Source organism: Cynocephalus volans, chromosome 5, assembly GCF_027409185.1.
Source record: "Cynocephalus volans isolate mCynVol1 chromosome 5, mCynVol1.pri, whole genome shotgun sequence".
In the NCBI taxonomy this organism is placed as follows: Eukaryota; Metazoa; Chordata; class Mammalia; order Dermoptera; family Cynocephalidae; genus Cynocephalus; species Cynocephalus volans.
Window position 1 is genome coordinate 142,599,478 of NC_084464.1, and position 22,761 is coordinate 142,622,238.

Below are 22,761 nucleotides of genomic sequence, written 5' to 3' on the forward strand. Positions count from 1 at the left end.
TGGTACTCTTTTGGACTCATTTTAAAGAAACTGTTATCACCAACAATGCCTTCTTAGAGTCCACAATACCCATCTCTCCCACCTATTTCACTCATCTCTTGCTATATTGTGGATTATTGCACGAAAACAAAGTAAAAACCACCCAAAACTAAAGCACATCTCAGCAGCAATTTGCTACTTTAAAGGAATCTCTGAAGGCCTTCTATTGAAAGTGTCCTAACAGTGATCGGTCATTTTGCTATATTTACAAGGAGGTAGAATGCAGGCATTTAGGTTGATGACAGGCACAAGAACTGAGGCAAGATGTAGCAAGCTCACTCACCTCAGACTAACTATAAATACACAACTGTATATCAATAAAAACTTTAACTTCTAGTAGTTATTAAACTTACAAACTCAATTCACCCTGTCTGAACTTCAACTAGTATTTGAAAAGTACCTCCAAATGAAGAAATAGGAAATTATATAGATGAATTATATAGAAGGACACACATTCTACTTTTATTTTCCATTTGATATTCTAATCCTCTCCAAATATGATTTATTCAACCCTGTTATGCACTTCTCTTTAGAAATCATTTCCAGAAAACTTAGTAATTAACATTTTGATAACAATGCTAGGGTAAAAAGGTTATAGTGTCACATATACTTTCCTTTAATAATATTTTAGATATATTTCTGTAAATTTGTTACTCACACTGAACAACAGGACATAAAACTTAAAAAGGCAAAATAAAGCCTATGAGAAAATAGAGTAGGTGCAGAATCAGAGATGAATGTGATATTTCATTCCAAACAATATCACACATACATGCCAACTGATAAATTTTCTATCAGAACACTCAAGTCTAAATCCTAATTCGGTATGGATATTTGTTCATACCCTTTTTCTGAATGAAAATAAGGCAATCAATGAAACTGATCACATGATCAAAGAAATAAATAGCCCTTTCTTATGCTTAACAAGAAAAAGAACAAGAACACAGGAAAATTATCTCTACCAACACCAAGATATTAAAACATAAAATCATAACCTATAATACTAAGAGTAGTTTATTATCCATTTGTTTTCAACTATCTCAAAATCCATCCTTAGCCTTTCCAACTGTATCAGTTCAAGTTGACATCCCCATGCTATTACTTATCAGTTAAGAAAACATGGGCAAACCATGTTTTTCCTATCTATTGACCTGGGATAACAGGCTGACATGTCATAAGCACAGAATGAGCCTGACTTCTCTACTTTATGATTTATTAAAACCAATGTAATTATATTTTCTTAATAACTGTTTTGATGACTTTTTGCCCATTTATTTTATAGTATTTCTGATATAACAATTTATCTTCTAAAAGTACATACGGGGAAACAATCTTCTATCAGCTTTTTAAATTCTCCTTCCTCTTTATGAAATACTGGAAGATACATTGAACTCCTATCTCTAAGACAAAGTGGAAAAATATACTGTTCAACTACCTACCAATAAAACTAAATACTTATCGGATAACTTAGGTTATTTTTAAATGATTATTTATAAAATCAATTAAACTAATGAAAAGAAAATGTTGACACACATTATAAATTCCAAAACTGCATCCCATTTACATAATGGAGACTCAGAAGAAGAAAATCAACAAGGCATAATAATTTAGATAATCGATAAGGACCTGCTTAAATAATTTTTTCAAATAACCAATTATTTGAAACCACATTTTAAAAATCATTATTATTACTTAAATTTTAAAATCAAGACCCTGGAAAGTAGTGTCATAAATGTTCAAAAAAACATAGAAAAGTTAATTTCCAAACATGAAGTGTTTTTAAAGTGCTATATAAATATAAAATATAACTAATTTTATTCTTAAAACCTGAGGCTAAATATATTTCTTAATTTACCAGCCAAATCTGTACTATTATATGATCTATTAGAGCCTCTAAATATTAGAGGTTAAAAACTGATGATAAATTCCCCTTTAGTGTGGTCATTCCATGATTCTAGAATATACAAGTCGGTATAAGAATCCAACCCAGTTGACAGGAGACCAAGAAGCAACTTGAATAATGACAATCAGAGAGCCACACTCTTTTTATGACTGTAAATTTTAAATAACTTTGAAAGCATTCATGAAAAACTAATCAAAAACAGATAAACCAGATAAGGCTAAGCTAAAATTGTTAAACACAAAAAGAGCAAAACAAAAATTAAATCACACTGAGCAATAGTAAAACCAAGTATAAGTAACAAGAATTAACATTTGTAATATATAAAGAGCTCACAAAAAGTTATTTTTCAAAAATAAGTAGGAAATAAATTAGAAAAGATATGAAAAGCCAACTGAGAAGAAGAAATATATTTAATAAAGAAACTTACTTTTAAAATGCAAACCAGAACAACAATGCAGTGAAAATGTTTACTTTGGAACAGTTATGATAAACATGAAAACAATCTGAAAATAGGGACTATATATAATAAAAATACTCACACCCTCTGACAAACAATCCCGCAGAAAAAAATGGAATAGTCAGAGATAAAGGGATTTTAAGAAAATTGTGATCATTAAATTAGATCGAAATTATATAGCCATTAAAATCAGAATATGGAAATTAGCAAAATGGAAGTGTTTACAAAAATGATTTTGAAAATAAGGATTATATCAATATCATGATTATAACTATTCCAAACGTGTGAATGTGAGCAAAGATCAGAGAGTACACAAAGAAAAATCAAGTTGATACATTTTAAAAGGTGATGGGATAGTTACCTGTCTTTTCTTTATCTGTGATATAATATTGCTTGTATGATAAATTAAAAACTTGACAAGAAATGAATTACAGTAATCTAGTCAGCTCCAGAATAAAATATCCAAACTGCATCAACCAGTACCAACCATAAAACAATGACTATTCCACCGGCAAGTTCACCAATGGCCAGATCTCTGTTACCAAAGCAAGATTCAAATTCTATGTGAAATGAGACTGTGGAGGACCCATAGCTTATCCTTATTATTCTTTGAGCCACAGATCCATGCCCAAGTTTTTTAAAAGTTTACTATCTAGTATGTGATGTTAGATTTTGCTCATTTGTATCCTTTTGATTGTACCACATCCATTATTGCTACAGGCATTCAGTACACACTACCAAATAACGTTGTTTGAATACAGGCAGTTCTCAGCTTACAAACACCTGACGAAGAACAAAAATAAAACCAGCTGCTGCTATCCCCGGGTTGTCACCTTCTAACACTACCAGAGGTCTTGCTGTTACCCCCAGTGAGACTCAGCTGTTGTGAAGAAATGTTAAACTTTTTACAGAATTTGAAGTGAGAAAGGGTCAAAGTAATAAAAGCAGACCAGATAGAGAAACCACACAAAGCCCGGTACTTACCGCCATTAGTTCTCAATCAACATTTGATGAACGAATGAACAAACATCCATTTTCACCCCTGTAATTTGAGCCTCGTTACTTTGTCCCTATCCTACTCCAACTGCCTGTTTACAGGCTTCCTTCTTGGGCTCCTGATTCACAGAACTGGATCTAAAGAAGGGAGCTAAAATCCAGAAAAACAGCTGTGAGCAACAGGCTATCCACCGGGCAGTTCACAGTAGAGAGCCAGCACCCAGGACTAATCCAAAAAGTCTATTTGCAAAAAAGTACAGGAAGAGAGCAGATTATATACAGACCAGGAAAGACACAAACGGTAAAGAAAGTTGGAAGATGAAGGGCTAATAAAGCTCATCAATAAGGATGCCAGATGAGTAACCAGAGAAATGAACTTAGTGGGATATAGAAGTATAGATGGTATCAGGGTGAGGGTAGACTAGGACTGGTTTGGGGTTAATCTTGAGACCGCCTCTAAAGTGCCAGTTTTATGTATTACTCCAATTCACTTTGATGGCCTTAAAGAAGCAGAACTACTCTAGACATATCTAAAGTCTAGTACTTCTCAACTCATTTCACTCTCTATATTGCTAACAATCATTCATCTTCAGAAATTTCAAGCCACTTCATTGCTCGAAAATCTTCCCCAGCTCACTTTTACCAACTGAATTAGAGAAATCACAGAAACTCAAAGTTTGAGAGGGCTGAATGGACTTTCAGTTCAACAACCTAATGAACCAGCTAAAACAACTTCACTCTTTCATTCAAGTTCCATCACAACGTGGTCCAGGCTATGCTATGTGTGATTCCTGGAGAATACCCATACACATTTCCTGCCTCCTGGCTTTCCCTCATGGCCACTAGGCTGTGTAACTACAGGTGGCATTGTTTATATCATAGTCTACGTGAAGGTGCCCTCAATAGTTTAGCAGTTTCTAACTCTTGGGCAGCCATATGGGGTCTTCCTACTTTCACTTGTAGTATTCCCTGCATCTCTCAACCCCATCTCTGCTTCTATATATGCTAAACATCATTCAAGGCCTACATCTTCCATAAAACATTTCATGATTCCTGTAATTGGTCTTAATCTTTCTCTTTGATTTTTCATTTCATTTGGTTGATGCCTCTTTTTTGCAAATTCTGTCTTCTAGTATAACTAGTTATGTATGTTAGTTATTACTAATACTAGATTGCATACTCTTTGAGAACATGAATGGTGTAGGATTCACCTTTGTTTCTACACAGTTCTTAGCCTTAGCCTGTTGCCAAAATCAGAACAGGTACTTAAATAATCGCTGGCTGGGACTTTTGACTGAAAAGGAAACACAGATGATTCAGAAACTAGAAAAAGTTTAAGGGAGTAATTTCGACTGAAATGGAATACAGCAATCGAGACCTAGGGCTAAATTTTAACTTGGTGCCTTCCAGCCCACTGTGTTGAAAGGAGTGTTAAGTGGTAGGGTAGGGTCAAAGACACACTTGTCCCTATTTCAAATTTTTTCTAAGACTAACTATGTACCTATTGAAAAAGAAGACTTCCTCTTATCTCTTCCTACCTCCTATAAGACACCGCCCCTCGAGAAAATAAAATTCCAGCTTATACACAATCAATTAAAAACACAGTTTTGAAACAAAATACAAAGTAACCAAGCACAATTTAACCTGTTTTATACAATATGAAAAATAACTTTCCTTTTTCAGTTAACAAGATTCTAGCAAAGGGCAAGTTCAGAGAATACAAATCTGAAACACTTGGAGAACAGGTATATCATTTAGAGGTATGTAAATATGATTTTCTCTACAATATGGAGCCCATGTGTCTGCCAAACACATAACATGCATTTTCTTAATCAGTATGCATGCTAAAATATCTATTTTGATAGCTATATCATGCTCAAAGGAAGTCATTATGATCTATTAAAGCATAATTAGCTATATAAAATATGATTCAGCATTAGCTATATATAAAGAGACATCTTCAAATTGGTATACACAGATTTCTATTATCTATATACAGAAATCTATCCAAATATTTTTAAAAGACTTTATAATATGCTGTGCTTATGTAGCATGGGCATAGTGTACACTGGTAGATGATTCAAAATATTTTAGTATGTAACTACATATATGAGCATTCATAGGCTGAAAAATAAATCCCATGCATTTTAAGACAATTTAAATGTGAACAAAGCAGGGGAAAGGACAATAATGTTAAAGAGTAGAGTACTGGGGAATGAACTATATACTAAACATCTCCAATGAGCCTTCAACACCGAAAATGTTTGAGATTATGTATATCTAAAATGCAAAAAATACTTGCCTCTCTTTTTAACCAGAATTTCTCAGGGTCATTATAGCGAACATAGATTACCATAGCAAACCTATCTATCTGTCTGTCTGTCTGTCTGTCTGTCTGTCTGTCTATCTATCTATCTATCTATTTCCACTTACTGGAAGAATACCTGTGGAGCCCCTCCCAAGAGTAAAGCTCTGGAGGTTCCGTTCAGATGGAGAAGGCATGGTCTCAGCCCTGGCAGAACTTAGACTCTAAGCAGAAAGATCAACAAATAGCTACTGTGAACTGGGCATGGCTCAGCAATGCCTTCTGAAGCTACTGAGATAAATACACCTGCTTAACCTTTCACTCTTCAGTTTCCCCATTGGCCTACATTTCTTTGGCCTTTTTAAGATCATGTTTCTGATTTTTAGACATTGTCTTTTTCCTTGTTCACTCTCAGGCTGTCAGCTATTACTTTTGCAATCAATGTGCCACCTTTTACCAGTGACACTATTTGCCTTCCGTATACTGCTTCTAATCTTCACTTTGACAATCAGATCATCAAGCCTATTAAAATTGAGCCTAAAACAAGGACAAACAAGTGTTGAGTGAGAGCTAAATAGGTGATGAAATCATTTTATGCATTATCCATTTCTTCTCTCTGATATATTTCTTTTACTCAACTGACCCTGACATGCATTTAAGAAGATAATTTAAACAAATGCTTTACCTACAAAATTTCCCACCTCCACCTCTTCATCCATTCCCCCTCAAAAAAAAAAAAAAAGAAAGAAAAGAACACCCTACACTTCTGCTTAGAAGAAGCAATATCCATTCTGCCAGAAAAGTCTTCTTCAAGTAGAGTCCTTAGAAATGGTATCTTAATGTATAGACCTCAGATCATCTGCATCAGAATTAGCTGATTTGCTTCTCAAAATTCAGGTTTCCTATGCCCCATGTCACACCTAGTGAATCATATTTATAGAGCCCAAGGACCTGAATTTTTTAAAGCACATCGAGAGACTGTTTTGCATGATACAGCTTGAAACCACTGATCTAAATAGCCAAAGAGTGCTTATTGAAAATGTCAGTCTGAGCCCTAAAGACCCAAGTCCTCTATTTTGCTACCAGTCTGCAACATTTACTGAATGCCACTCTCTGCAATACACTGGATAAAATTAAGTTTAAAAAGATCAAGAAAATAAGGTTTAAAGGCCACCTCTGCCCAGGGAGTTTCTACTCTAATCCAGAAGACAAAGCACAGACATATGAAAAAGACTTAAAAATATACACAAGGAACATTTCAGAGGAGTCCAGTGTATAGTGACTATATACATACTGACTGGGCAGAGTCAAGGACTGAGCACAATACAGTTGGGACTCAGAGAGGAAGAATTCCAAAACAAGTTTTGTGCAGAATTTAAAAAGAGATAGTTTCAAGTAGGTCTCTGAAAAGGAATGGAGATTGCCAGAGGGTATTTAAGATGAAGGAGAAAATACATATAATCATATCTCTTGGTACCATAATCAACACAGAGAGAAAGAGAAATGCCCTGCAAGATTATAAAAAAGCTGAAATATATTGGTGTGAAAAAACCTCCCTGAAAAGAAGATTTACAAATATATGTTATCTTTTGAGGCAGACAGAGGCAGCACTGTTATGCCCAGTCTATAAATGAGGAAACTAAGAATCATCTGAGACCCTTTTGCAGAGTTCTTATTGTAGGGCGGAGTTGGTACTTTCCTTCCATCAGGGACTCTTCTTTGCCAAGTCTGACAATGCTCCCAGTAGGATCATTAATTCCTTACCTGTCCTTCAAAACAGCAAGCCATTCAAAAACATATTTTTCCCTCCCTCCATTTCAAGAAACCAGGAAGAAAACAAAATACTTGTGTGTATTTGTATGTGTGTGTCATGCACGTACATGTATACATGATTGTGTGTGTAGAGGGGGTGTCACTGACTAATTTAACTGGCTACTCATTATTTCTTAATTAACGAGTTACTTACTGCATTTTACTGTTCTCAAGGATGCTTCAGTACTAGCATTTATGGTACATTATATTGGAAAGTAAAAGCCAATCGAAATCTCTTTGGTTTGTGATCAAGATAGTTACCCAAAATCACCATAGTAGGTTAGTGATGCACATGTTTACTCTGGCTGTGCTGTCCAATGTGGTAGCCAGTAGCCAGATGTGGCTGTTTAGATTTAAATTTAAAAGTAACATTAAATAAAATTTAAAATTTAGCCCTCCAATTGCACCTGCCACATATCAAGTACCCCAAGGTTACACGTGGTTAGTGGTTACCACAGTGGCCAGCACAGACATAGAACATGCCCATCATCACAGAAGAGTTCAATTGGAGAGCACTGCTCTAACGTGTCACTCTTTCTGAAAATGCAACTACAGATCTCAATACATACAACCACTATTATTTACATCTAGTTCTAAACACATGCTAACAACGGTGATCAAACTTCTGTCCCTTTCACTAAGCCTTCCCAGGCCCCTCTAGTAGAAATTCATGTCATCCTCCTCAGAAATCCCTTAACCCCTTCTGCTCCTCATAACTCACTTTTCATGGCTGTTTTCATCCTGGCTTGATAGTTATGTGCACATGCGTCTTCCCTACCGTTAGCTCCTTGAGGCCAGCGGGGTCATATTCATTAGAGCACACCTTCACAACTTAACCCAGTAAACTGAGTTCCATGAATACAGGGTATATTCTTAATTAAAAGATCACTAGGTAGAACACATTACTAATGGGGACATCCAGAAAATAAATATGTAGATATAAAAGAAAGAAAGGAGCAAGAAGAGTCCGAAGCCTGGTAAGTCTTAGTGATCATTCCTACAAGGCAACTTCTTAGATGGAAATATTGCTTGTGCTACATGTTTAGAAGGAGAAAATATCAAATTATTTTAGAAGTGTGTACAAAAATGTACCTAGCAGACATGAATAAGAAAAGCATGGAGCTATACCTGCCCTCTGTCACTGTCATCAGCCAGCACATAGAGATCAGCCCCTTACCCCTGTAGGGTGACAAAACCAGAAATCACAGTGATCTATGGGAACTAGACTGCTTAGCTTAGGATGAGCTTTTCAAAAAGTCTGCATCAATTCAATTCTTACTCATGCAATCACAACATCCTCAAAAACTCAAGCCCTGGGATCTGAATGAGAACTGCTTTCACTCTGAGAACTACTTCTGAACACCTAAAAAAGTAACTTTCCTTCACGCCATCATTTGGATAGTCTCAAAGCATCTGATTTATGAACAATATTCGATTTTTAAAAAAAAACTGTTGGGGGGGGGACCCATGTATCAGGATATACTAGATGTCCCTGTGAAGGCGGAAAAAATTAAAAAGGAAAAGAACAGTTACCACACTTGTACCTCGCCATTCACTGTTTTATTTGGCTGACTCTGATGCCCTTTCCCACACTTAACTAAGCTTCTGGACACTTTCCCACAAGCCTCAGAAGCTATAGATACCTTCAGGGCCCACCTTAGACCAGAGGAAAAGTAACTTCACAGGAAATGAAACCAAGCAACACACTGAGAGCACGACTGATGACAAGGGGAGAGATTCATGATAAAGACTGGAGGGGGTGCCGAGGGTGGCCTTCAGAGGAAGCGAAACTTAAAACAGTGCTTACGACGCATCATTTTCCACAAGAAAAGTCATCCTCAACTTTACCCCCCTATCTCTGGGCTCATCATTATGGCCTTTCTCTATTGTTAACATTTCAGACTGATACTAAGTGGCAACTAAAAGACCAATGGTCCGAAGTCCCTGATCAGCCAAATCACCAGCAGCAAGTTGCACTCCTGCACACACCTCTCCATTCCCTATGCACCCCAAAACTCGGTCAGATTAGAGCCCTGAAATATTGTCAGGCTCTCAGTATCAGAAAAAAGGTACAAGAGTTTGCAGCCGTGGCACAGGTGATGGAGCATGATAGTTGGACGCCCGGGCTCTGGGACCCCCTCCCACAACCCCCCAATCAGAATCTGGGCTCCACTGCATATCCGTGGGTAACTTGGGCAAGTTAGTGACCTTCTCAGTGCTTCTTTTTCTTCATCTGTCAACTACAGTGACCATATGCCATCACATTTAAGTTGTCCACCAATTCTAAGATATATGCCTTTTTTTCATATTTTAACATTTCTGAAATCAGAATGTGTCTTACAATCAGTGGTATCTTTCAATTAATTGGAAGCTTTGTTTTTCTTTCTCAGAGGCACATCAGAGCCCATTTAACAAATGATGGCACCCTACCGTCTATGAAATATGGTGGAATCTACTTCATAAGGTGTTGGTAAAAATTAAAAGAGTTAATTTAGTTATTTAGAATAGTGCTTGGCCCTTAGTAAGTTGTTTGATTATTATTATTTACTACTATTAAATTTATGACTCAGAAAATGAGTGGTCATAAGAGAAAATCCTCATACTTTTACCCATAAACTGTGTATTAAAATGATGATAGATGCAGAGGCGTTTGGAAGGGGGAAGGTTAAATACCCAATTAAAATCTGATGTGTCCCAGTCCCTGACACAGTGCCTGATGCACAGTAAGTTCTCAGTAAATAACTGTTGGCTAAATCAATTGAATGTATGACCCAGCCTTGTTCATGCCAAAAGGATCTCTGTAGCGCACACAAACATCTAATATCCTTTCTACATAAAGGAAAGCCAAAAAGTACATGGTTCTTTTATGCTAAATGACATATAGCAGATTCCTACTTTTTATAGGTCGTGAACACTTTTCCAGATCAAGACTTTGGCAGTTTTTCTCCTCCAGTAATGCCCTCTCTACCTCAACTTTCCACAAATTTAAATCTTGAACTTCATCTGCCAAGGCCCAATTCCAATTTTATCACCTCTCAGAAATGTTATATCCATCTTATCCCCCATTTGGCCTTCTTTCTATTCCTACCCATCACATTCAACTCAGCTACCATAAACACTTGATTTGGACTTCAGTGGACAGAATAACACTATCTATCTTGTACTAAAATATTGTGTAAGAATGGAAACTGTGTCTTGATTGCCACTGCTCCTCCCTTGGAAGGCCTTACACAAGAGGGAAGTCTGTTGAGTCCTCTTGTTATGTGTTGAATTGTGTCTCCCTAAAAGATATACTGAAGTCCTACCCTGCTACCTCAGAATGTGACTTTATTTGGGAATAGGATCATTGTAGATATAATTAGCTAAGCTAAGATGATGTCACACTGGAGTAAGGTGGGCCCCTTATTCAATATGACTGGTGTCCTTATAAGAAGACACACAGGAAGAATGCCATGTGAAGACAGAGGCAAAGATTAGAGTAATGACATGCCGAGGAACTCCAGGGATTGCAAGCCATCACCAGAAGCTAGGAGAGAAGCACAGAACAGATTCTCCCGCACAGCCCTCAGGAGGAAGCAACCCTGCTGACACCTTGATTTCAGACTTTGAGCTCCCAGAACTGTAAGACAATAGATATCTGTTATTTTCAGCCACCTAGTTTGTGGTACTTTACCGCAGCAGCCACAGCATACTAACAAATCTCTCATCACTTAGAGACTGTGACAGTGGACTCTCTACTGTTGTCTTTCCCCAGCCAGCCTTTGCTAATCTCCTTAGTGGGCTCACTCCCTTACATCAGGCCTTAAAAAGTTGGGGTTTCTTCAGGGTCAGCCCCAAGTCTGCTCTTCTTTTCAAACTCTATTTCTCTTTTATACCCTCTCATCTACCCCAGTTCAAACACCATCTATATGCTGATGGCTCCCGAACTTCTGTCTCCAGCCTCTCCTCTCCTACAGACCCACATATTCAACTGACTACTTGACACCTCCACTTAGATCACTGTAACCCACTTTAAACTCAACAAATCCAAAAATAAAAGTCACCACTCTCTGAAGCCCAGCTGTATCCTCAGTGAACCCCATCCCAATGAGTGGCACCTCTGCCCATTCACATGCACAGGCCTCAAACTAGGATACATTCTTGGCTATTTCCTCTACATCACTCTCCATATCCAATCGACCATCAAGTCCTGTCTATTTCTCCTCCCAGAAACCTGTCAAATTTCTCAAATTTACCACCTTTCTCCATTCTTCATTTCGACCACTCTAGTTTAACTTACTGCAGTGGACTAATCCAGTGTAGTATCCACTCCCTGGATTACAGCAATAGTCTCTTAATCAGCTCTAGATCCACTCTTGCCACCCTCCAATTTGTTCCCCATACAACACCTCTCCATACAGACAGTAAATTTCAAAATGCAAATCTGGTCCTTTCATTCGCATGCTTAAGCAACTTCTATGGCTTTCCATTCATGTTAGGATAAAGACCAAAAACCTAAATGGGTTTACGAGACCCTGCAAGGACTGGTGCCTGCCGACTCTCCCAACTTCACCGCCCTTGTTCTTGGTGCTCCAGTCACAGTAGAGCTCCTTTATGTCTTTGATTCCACCCATCACAGGGCCAGTCTGCAGGCTGCTCCCTCAACTTGGAGAATCTGCCAATTCTCTTCGCTTATTTAATGCCACCTCATCAATCTGGGCTCAGGACACCCCTTCCTCAAAAAATCTTTCCTTGACTTTGTCAAAGAGATGAAGCTCCCCTATTCTCTTCTCTCCTAGCACCTTATTCATCTCTATCTCAGCACTTAAGCATAATTAGTAATTATACATCTATGTGATTATTGAATTGATACAGATGAGTGTCTCCAACAAAGGCTAAAACCAGGCCTATACTGTTCCTGCTACATCCTCAGCTCTTAGCTCAGAGCCTGGCACATTAAAGACACTCAGTAAACATTTGATAAATAAGTTAATGAATAGTAAGCAAATATCATATATGTGTTGAAAGAAGCTATTATATTTTAATTGCCTACAATATTACAATGAAATTATTACTTTAGAAAGATATATACAGTATTTTTTAATTTCCAAAAAGCTTCTACTATAGCACAATGGACATACCATAAATATTACAAGCAATAACTTAGTATAAATTAACTAGGTTTTAAATACAATTCTCCTAATATGGTACTATAATAGTTATACTGCCATAAACAATTATTAACTTATGTCATTCACTCAAAATTTCAAATTTGATCAACTGATAATGTCTTTCCTACTCTTATTCTAGTAGTCCAGACACAAGTAAGTGAAACTTAAGAAACAGTTTCCTATGCGATGTACTGTTGGCTTTTTCACTAATTTTCTCTTCTGCAGGATTATCAGTCTACTTGATATGAAAACTAGAACATGCTAATAATGGGAAAAACAAAGAACTAATGTTACATCATCAAAATGAAAGAGACACTTACTCACCCCAGCCCTATTAAAAAAGTTTCCTCAAAGTGTCCTGAGTGCTGATCTTGATACAGTGCTGGGAAGGTAAGTAACATCAACAGCCACCTCAGCAGAAGCAACCTGTGTGAGTGACTTCCGTGTAAAACGTCCACACACCTCAGATGGTAGCAGCTCTGAGTGCATGCCAGTCCCAGCCTAACAAATTTTATTCTCATTAACAGTGATGATGGAGAATGTAACACATCTTTTCCAAATGATGGGGAAATGTCAGTATTTCAGAACTTGTTTTATTAAATAAGAGTCTTATAAACAACTTCAAATGATTTTTGTACCCAACAGCTACCACAAACCTTGGTACAAAGGAGTCCAAAGTAAAGACAGCAACACCAAGCAACATCCCCAAATAATCATAACTGTGCATCAGACAAACAAATTCTATTTCTCAAGTAGCTTCACACACATTCTCAAAACCATAATAATTTTAGCAAGAACAATGTTAGTAATTAAGTGAAACTACCAAAACAGTCTCTCTACTTCCTTTCTCAACATCTTTTTCTTTCAATTCCTTTCTCCTTACCTTCCTATTTATTTTTTCAATTAAACAAACTCGGAGTTGAAACCATAATGGCACCCAGAAAGTCTCCATGCATGCGGATGCTTCCTTCTAAGTGCATCCTCCTGGGCCTTCCACCCTACCTGATCCTCTTATCTTTGGATTCAGTTTTAAACTTAGATGCTACTAAGAAAAACCCATTAAAGCATTAACAGACTCGATGCTTCGTCACTACAGCATTTGGACGTTCTGCATTTGCTTGTAAACTCTGCAGGCCTGTGACTGTTTCAGAATTGTCTCCCCAATATTCATGCCCATGAAGTCATGCCCAGCTGACCTCTCCAGAATGTGATACCCTGCAGCACAGCTGTAAAAATAGAGCACTCTAGACAACTTCTTATTCACCAATAAACAACATAATGTTCTTTCAATTTTAGGTAACTAACACATTCATATAATTATATAAATACAAGGCGAAATAAGTGAATAAAAGAGCTTTTAGTTACATAAATGTATTTTCCCATGACCAAGCAACGTAAAAACAAACTCTGACACATACAGTTTCCAATAATTTAGGAAACAGTGATAGCATAAAAACAATTTAACTGAGAGAGCCTGAAGTTTCAGATTAAATCATTCCCACCATAACTTTTTAAAATATAAACATAGTTCACACATTCCTGCATTTCTTCACAGTATATAATTTCCTACATATTGTTTTACTTTTAAGTCATACAATTTAGATTGTTTTGTTTTATATTCATTCCTCTGCTTTGATTCAAATGTCTTTTATTAGCTCCAAGTTGCCCATCTATCCCATTACTCTACTTAGTGAAATGACATTTTCATTCATTCACACTGACTTTCTTAATTCCAATGTATTTTCAGGGTGTTTTTATTTTAGGTCTATAAAAACACAAGCAAAAAGAACTCTCAAATATTATGAAGACTCTTGAGGCAAATCTCCTCAACTCTCTTTTTTAATGAAACAAGATCGAAATAAAGGAAATAAAAGGAAAATTAGAAAATAACACTGTAAATGCCCTAGATGTTAAATATACATAATATCCTCTGCTCGCTCCCTGATAATAGTGGTTTTCTTCGCCAGTTTCAGAGCTTAATATTTTAATATTTGATACATAATTGTGCTTTAACAATTAAAGAGTGAATCTTACTAGATTCTCATTGGATAGGTCAAGAATGCATCTTACCTGCCGCAACTCAAATCAGAAACTGTGTACAAATATTTTCTATGCAAATCTAGGCCTACAGTAATCTTCTCACATATAAGCCTTTTTTTTTTCAGAATCATATTGCTGTTAATGAAACACATAATACAGTTTATAATATGGATAGTTTATCAATATTCTCTACTCAAAGAGCCACTTTTATAAATATCCTCTTATTTGTCTTCTACAAATAAACTCACTCCATGTTCAAACCTATTAAACTTTAGGCAATGAAATGTAATATACATTATTTATGCAAAAATAGTAAAGTAGCATATTAAAATATTTGTAATTATAACTTTATTAAGTTTAAAAAAAAGGATACCTTGACATGGATCTCCCTCTGTTCCTTACACATTTAGTGTGACTATTCTCAAGTAATATTAATAAACCATAAATAAATGTATGCCAACTGTACAGTGGTCATTAAAGTTAAGTAGCGAAGAATCTAAAGTCTCAAAGGAGGCAAAAATGTTTCTTAAAAACCCCTATTCAAAAGATGTAGCTACAGGAGTTAATAAACAGTCAATTCTAGGTAAAAACAGAGAGCTTTCTAACGACATTTTTATGTCCTTAGACATAAATAAACTTTTTAAAAGTATTTCTATAGTAGGAAAGTTAGTTCCATCAGACAATGTTATTCTGTTCATTGTAAAGACACAGTAAGTAGTTGAATCTTTCTATAAGCACAGCAAACATTTCCTTTACCATGCATTTCACCTCCACAGATAAGAATTATAGCCCAGTTTTGCATAAATGCTACATAATAAGGCCACAGAGTGCAGCCAAGAAGAAAGTTACAAATGTAAGAATAATGTCCCTTCTGTCCTATTATGCTACTTAGTTATCTTGGTATCTCCTAAGCCCTGGCTCCCAAAGGTCACAGCACTCAGGGCTGGCCTTGGTCCAGTCTTACGTCGCATGGTGAATGGCTCACAGCTTCACTCTCATTGTACCAGTGGTGGTCCACTCTTGTACCATCCACGTAATAGGTTTGTGTTAACGATATCAGCCCCAACAACTAAGACCCCATGACACACACCAGCAAGGAGAATTCATTTGGCAATTCTCCGACTACCAGGAAACAAATTCCCAAATACATCTTGTAATTCTAGAATTTAAAAGCAGGATTATTATTTGAAGTAACAGAAGAATAAATTTCCCTTAGGAAAATAAAAGGTACCTACCACCAACAGGGGGAATTATTTTTATTATTGAAACATAATTGATAATATATATTTGTGGGGTACAGATTTGAATATCAATACATGTGTACAATATGTAATGATCAAATCAGGATAATTAGTATACTCATGTTTACAAAATGTAATCAGTCTTTGTGACCCTTAACTAATTTCTCACTAACTCTCCTCCCCCTCCCCCTTTCTCACCTCTAATAACCACAGTTGTTCTTTATTTTTAAGTTCAATGTATTACTGTGATTGTTCTTTCTTTTTTTATTTTAGCTCCTACTTATTAGTGAGGACATGTAGTATTTCTCTTTCTGTGCCTATCTTATTTCACTTAACATAATTTTCTGTAAGTTCATCCACATGGCTGCAAATGGCAGAATTCCATTCTTTTTTATGGCAGAGTAGTATTCCACTGAGTACAGAGCGGGACAAGGAGTGTGGGTTTCACACTATACCACATTTTCCTTATCCAGTCATCTCTTGATGGACTTACGTTGGTTCCAATTCTTAGCTATTGTAAATTGAGCTGTAATAAACATGGGAGTGCAGGTATCCCTTCAACATGATGATTTACATTCCCTTGGCTATATACCCAGTAGTGGGATTACTGGATCACATGGCAGTTCTATCTGTAGTTGTTTGAAGAAACTCCCTACTGTTTTCCATAATGGCTGTACTAATTTACAGTCCCACCAACAGTGTAGGAGGGTCAGGGGGCAGTTTCTTAAGACACAGATTTACTAATCTGGATTAAAAAATTATTAATCCATCTCTTTTCCCTTATTCATTGATTCATTCACTCATTTATCCAGTAAATGCATACTGAGCTACAGTAAGGACTAGTAGGTGATGTAGTCATGGAGAAGGGATGGAAACCTGAGACTTGAATTCAGACTGCCTGAGCTTAAACTCAGCCCAAAACATACTAGCTGTGGGATCTTGAACAAGATACTCAACCTCTCTTTCAGTTTTTTTATCCATAATATAAGGGGACTAACAGCCCTGCCTCATAAAATAAACAATCTAAAATATGAGATAATAAGATACGAAGATTAAATTAACTAACACATGCAAAGAGCCTAGAAAAGTGCCTGGCACTCACTTTTTTTTTAAACGATCATTATGAACTAAAAGTTCCATCAGATTCTGAAGTTACAATGATAAAAATGGCTCTATTGTGCTACCCCTACTGAAGATTCAAATCTAAGTGGGGCTATGAACTGATCTCAAACACCTGCTTTATCCTAATGTGAAAGAAGTAGGGAGAAAAGGATTACAAAACTTCGTTTGGAAATTCTAGGACATAATCTTCTTTTAGTCAGAAACTTTGGTGTCTAATTTAAATGTCTCCTCTACACTTAGCACTAGTCAGAGCTTAAATAGTCATTCACGCTAAATAGCAAATGACAGATCAAAATAAATGCCAACCATCTCCTAATTATTGAATCACTTTTCAGTCTTTATCTTACTTTAACTCTCCATAGCACATGGCATTGACACTCACAGCCTCCTTTGGGAAACTTGACTCTGTTGGCTTCTAAGATACGACTCTTGGTTATCCTCCTCTCTCTCTAGTCCACATCTTCATGATCTGGCCTCAGTTTATATTTCTACCCCATTTTGCATGATCTCCAGCTTGTCCTTTAAACTTCAGCCATAATAAGCTATTTAGAATTCCCCAAACACCCCATGTATTCTGAAAGCCTCACCAAGCTTTTCTGAATGCCTATGATCCTTGGAAGGGCAGCTGAGGGTACGTGCCATTTCACCTCTCCTCCAAGGAGGGTTTAGGCTCCTTCAAGGCCTTCTCATCACCCTCGGCTTCCTTCTACTTTTGCCTTATTCTGCAATATCCCAACTCTGGAATTACATGTCAGTGCCTTCACTAGACCATGATGTCTTTGAGGGTAGCAATGTAAGCTCCCAACTAGCATTTGATAAATATAAATAACACACACAAAAAACAAATAAATAAATGTCTTAAAATTTAAAATATTAAGACCTAGAATGGCCTGGACTTCTTTTCTACTTACCTAGCATTTATTTAGTGCTTACTACAGATCAAGTATTTTACATATATTAATTCATTTGATCCTCACAAGGTCTGTTTTAAGATTTATCCCCATTTTGCAGATGAGGGAACTGAGGCTAAGAGAAATTATATAACTTGCCCAAAGTCACATAACTAAAAAGTGGCCGAGGCAGCATTCAAACTCAGGCAGTCCAGCTCTGAAACCCACACTCCTTGTCCCGCTCTATACTGTCTCTTTTCTAGCCATAAATCTGATTAAGCAATAGAACTGGCTGTCAATATGAATTACGAAATTTACATCCCTTGAGAGCCTTAAACATAGATTTTTTAAAAAACAGTCTTGTCCTCTCCTATTATTTTACAGGCATGAGCATGTAAATACAAAGAATTTACATGAACTTATATTTACATGAGCATTACATAGTATTCTCCAGAAAATAAACATGTTTTAATCAGAAATCCTGCCCAAACCTAACACACTTAGTATTATCAATAAATACGTAATTAGTAAATAATTACACCCCTGATAATAGGGAGAAATATTTCCTAGTTAAATATTTAATTGTTAATAATTAAATAAACATGAGCCAAAATTAAATAGAGAATATTTTTTTAAAATAATAGGATAGAGAATTAATGCTACCTACTACACTTCCCATTACTGTTAGCTAAAATCTCCTTCATCCCAGTCAAGAGGATATATTGAACACTTTGGAGAAGACTTTCTTTTTTAAGGCCATTCTATTCCAAATAATACTCTAGTTGAGATACTTTATTGACTGGATCCCAAAAATTCCATCTCATTTTCATGTAGTTGCACCTTAGTGATACAGGAAACTAATGCCCCTTGTTCAAAAATTAATTTCAAGACAGTGACAGCAGAGCATTAAACCAAACTCAGGGCCCTTCTGAGCTTGGGGCCCTGTGCATTTGCCACAAGCCCACAAAGCCATCCCTGTTAAGCCATTAGATTCTATGTCAGGCACTGTATTAGGCATGAGTTACAGCAGTGGCTTTTAATCCACAATCCCGATTTCCAGAAAGGCTCAAATGCTTCATCAAAGATCCTGTTAGGCAATTAATGGTCAAATATAAATTAGGTTTAAGAGCTCAACGAATCTTTGGATTTCAAACTGCTATGCAGAGCCTTAGGGTTAAGTGCTAGTTAAAATGATTCAAATTCAAGTGGGCCGCACATTCACTTCACTAAATGTCTTCTTTTATAAATCAATAGGTCTATGAGCTTTTTAAAAAATGAGTCTCATTAGATGAAAAAGAGGAGTTGCAAATGATTAGAATAGTAAATAGAGCACCAGGATTGCAGTACTGCTAAATATCATGCTTCTTTCAATATTTATCAATTTAATCAATGTTTATTGTGCATCTACTATATGTTTACATTTCATTAAAAATCAAATAATGTCTCAGTTTTTGCTGAATTTAAACCACATAACAAAAAGACAATTCTAAATTTATGACCCAGGAATGTAAAACAGCATCTGAAATATAAAAAAGAGTGGTATCGTTGTCTTTATTTCTTCATTCAACACCTGTGCACTGAGCAACTGTTGCGGATGGGGCACTGTTGTAGGCACTGGCAATTCGGCTAGGAAAAGACAAACTCTGCCCTCGCTTGTGCAGTTCAGTGGGAAAGACAGACAGTAGATAACCAATTCTTTTAAAAAATATTTTTTATGATATTTCAAATTATAATTCTAAGGCATAATGGAAGATCGCACTTATTCTAAGATTTTCCTCCAAGAAACACAAATTCCTCTGCTGCAAGGTAAAACACAAATTTACCCACCATAATCAGGACTGTGGTTTTGTTCACTACAAAGGCACACAATCCTTCTGCAGCACAAAAGTGGACTATATCCCCAAATATATACTTATATATATTTATAATATATATTAAATAAATAGATATATTTATAATTCATGTATGAGTCAAACCACATCTGTTTGGACCACAATTATAGTTGAGGTGTTGTGTTTGGTTTAATGTTATAAAAATTCAGATTCTGTGCAGTCCAGGAGGACTCCTCACATGATGGTTTTCATAAAACAGCATGTTAATCTCCTGGTGATTATGAGATTCAATTAATATGTCTAAAGATCCTACTTAGCACCTCCAACAAGATGCTGCATAAAAACTGGGGATTATTGTTCAAACAAATCTGGAATAATTGATCCTTATAATACTACTATTAAATAAATACTTTCATAATGCCAGTGATATAAATGGCCTAGCAGCGTTTAAAAGCGGTTAAATCTTATAGAGAACAAATTGATAGAGTGCAGGGGAACCAACTATAAAATATCCACTGCAACAGTTCTCCTTGTTATGTCAGATATACCTCCTGTGCAGTTTATTAAGGGGAAGAGAAAAAAGAGTCATATAAAAATTAATCTTGCATTAACAGAGTGATTTCCAGTTTTACATTCACATCAACTTGACTGCCCCCTGAATCCATTTAACTATTAAGAGAATCCTATGATGGAGTTTGCTCTCTTTGACATAATACCAAGGTGCCACAACTTCTTCTCTGTTCCTAACTTTTATTTCCTTAAGTGGGCCATTGAGAATATCTGTACCAACATTTCTGTGCATTTCATAACCAAATAACTTCGCTACAATAAAAACTTGAATGAGGCTCCTCTGATGGGAAAAAGAGAGGATCCTTGTGTTATATTCTGCATAAGAAAAAGAAAAAAGCTACCCAGAAAAGACATACAGTAATTTCAAAATCTATAGCTCTTGTTCCAAATGTACCCAAATAACCTTAGTTTCCTTATTGCATAAATCAGCTGAAAGTTTCCCAAGGGAAATGACATTGCACTATATACACATCTAATGATCCTGTGGGGACTTTTTTAAGAGAAAATGTTTAGGCAACACTTATAAAAAGCGCAGAACAGTGATTAGCTTCATGACTTAGTTTAAATTAAACCTGTAAACATAGTGTTTGTTCCAATTTTCAATAATTTTCTAGGTTTCCTAGGAACAACTAAATAATATTTTCATCTAGTAAGTCCTTTCTCCGTCAAGTCTTTGATATAAGAAACCTTAGCAGACCTCCCAGTGAACTTTGGCATTTTGGCTGGGTGGCCAAAAGAACAATCTACCATTACAAAGCCTATTCATGAGTCAACCAAGGAAGTAACCACAGACTGCTCAGCTGATCCTACTCTTCTTTAACATATCTGCAAGTATATAAGACACACAGATTCACGTTACTAAATTATAGATTATTAGTCCTAAACATCGATTCTAAAATAGAACTTGAAAGATCATTAATGCAAATTTAAACACTTTTTATTAAAAAGTCTGGGTTACTTGCTTGTGTTCAATTTTTTAAAAGTGTGCCTATAGCAAAAAAAAAATAATAAAACCAGTAAAAATCCATCTATAATTTGAGGATAATAAATGCAGGGTTACTGTACTGTCTTCAAGTTCACAGGATCATTAGTATTTTTTTTAAACAAAATTCCCCATCTTACCTAAATAACAGCACCTAAAAATCATGAATACTGAGCTCGTTTTCTTGAAATGATTCTTGAGGTGCATAAGGGCATGATGTTGTGCTTTGCACTAAACATTCCTATCTTTGCACAACAAAGTAAAAGGTGGCAGTTAGAAGGAAGGTTAAACAAGCGATTTCCTGTCGAGGGCTTTGTGGAAAGAAAGACTATGTTGTGTCAAGGCGATGACAGACCCGCCGGGGGCCCTCAAGAGGTCGGCGTTATTTAGCACTCCTAGGCCCCGACATCGGGAGCCCCCGACGCTGCGGTCCCACCTGACCTTACGTCCTCTGAGTCAGGGATGTGCAAGGGAGGGGGTGTCCCCAAAGCCCCGCATCCCCGGACCAGCGGGGCTTTTCCTTACAGGGGCGGCCCCCGCCACGCTCGGGAAAGTGAGCCGTGGCACCGTGAGCGTGTCGTCCCCGCGTGGGGCCCTGCCGAGAGCCGCCGGCGCCGCCGCCCCGAAACTAGGTCTCGGCCGGCGAGAAGCAGTGAGCCCCACTTTCCCCGGGCAGGAAGGGGGGAGGCCGAGAGCATTTCCTGTTGTGCAGCTGAGAGCGGCGGAGACGTCATTGCCTTCCTACTCCCTCGGGTGTCAGCGGACCGGGGGCCAAAGTGCAGCCGCTTCCAGGGCGGGGTGCGCGCGGCCGGGGCTCCCCGCACCTTCCCGGGCTGCCCGCCTCCACCCCGCTCCTTCCCAGGGTGAGGAAAGGCCTGCGTTTCCAGGTGCTGGAGGAAGCCCTTGCCCTGCGCAAGTTTCCTGGCTAAATTTTGAACATAATTTTCCTAAAGTTGACTCTTTTTCCATTAGCATTATTTTTAAATCATCAAAAGTGAAAATCACTTAAGTGCTGCTGCAATTATGTTTTCCCCTTCGTTTTCTGTCTCCAGTTCTGGATTCCTTAGGTAATTGTCGGATACAAGAGAGGAAACATTTTTGGACTTGCATAGCACCCGTGAGGTCAAAGAAGGCAAGAAGACCGCCCCAGACTTTTCTCAAGGCCTATTCTGTATGTTTTCATTTTTAAAACACTCACTGCACAACATATAAACTTCTTTTATTTATTAGGACCTTAATTCATCATATCTCAAAAATCATGTTATCATGTAAAAAAAATCAGAGTATCTTAAGAATCTTTCAATCTGATACCCACTTTCATAGCATACAAAACGTTTGGTCAGAATGTTTTAAAATGGAAACCATTTCAAGCCATAAACCACATTATAACCATGTGTAGTTCTACAGAAGCAATGACTTAAG

At 37.0% G+C, this 22,761-nt stretch overlaps 1 protein-coding gene across 2 annotated transcripts in view; it reads right to left on the bottom strand.

Annotated features, from left to right (window-relative positions):
- HIVEP2 (HIVEP zinc finger 2) overlaps positions 1 to 22,761 on the bottom strand; it is a 186,185-nt gene that overhangs the window by 144,450 nt on the left and 18,974 nt on the right. The gene's annotated exons all lie outside the window — the stretch shown is intronic.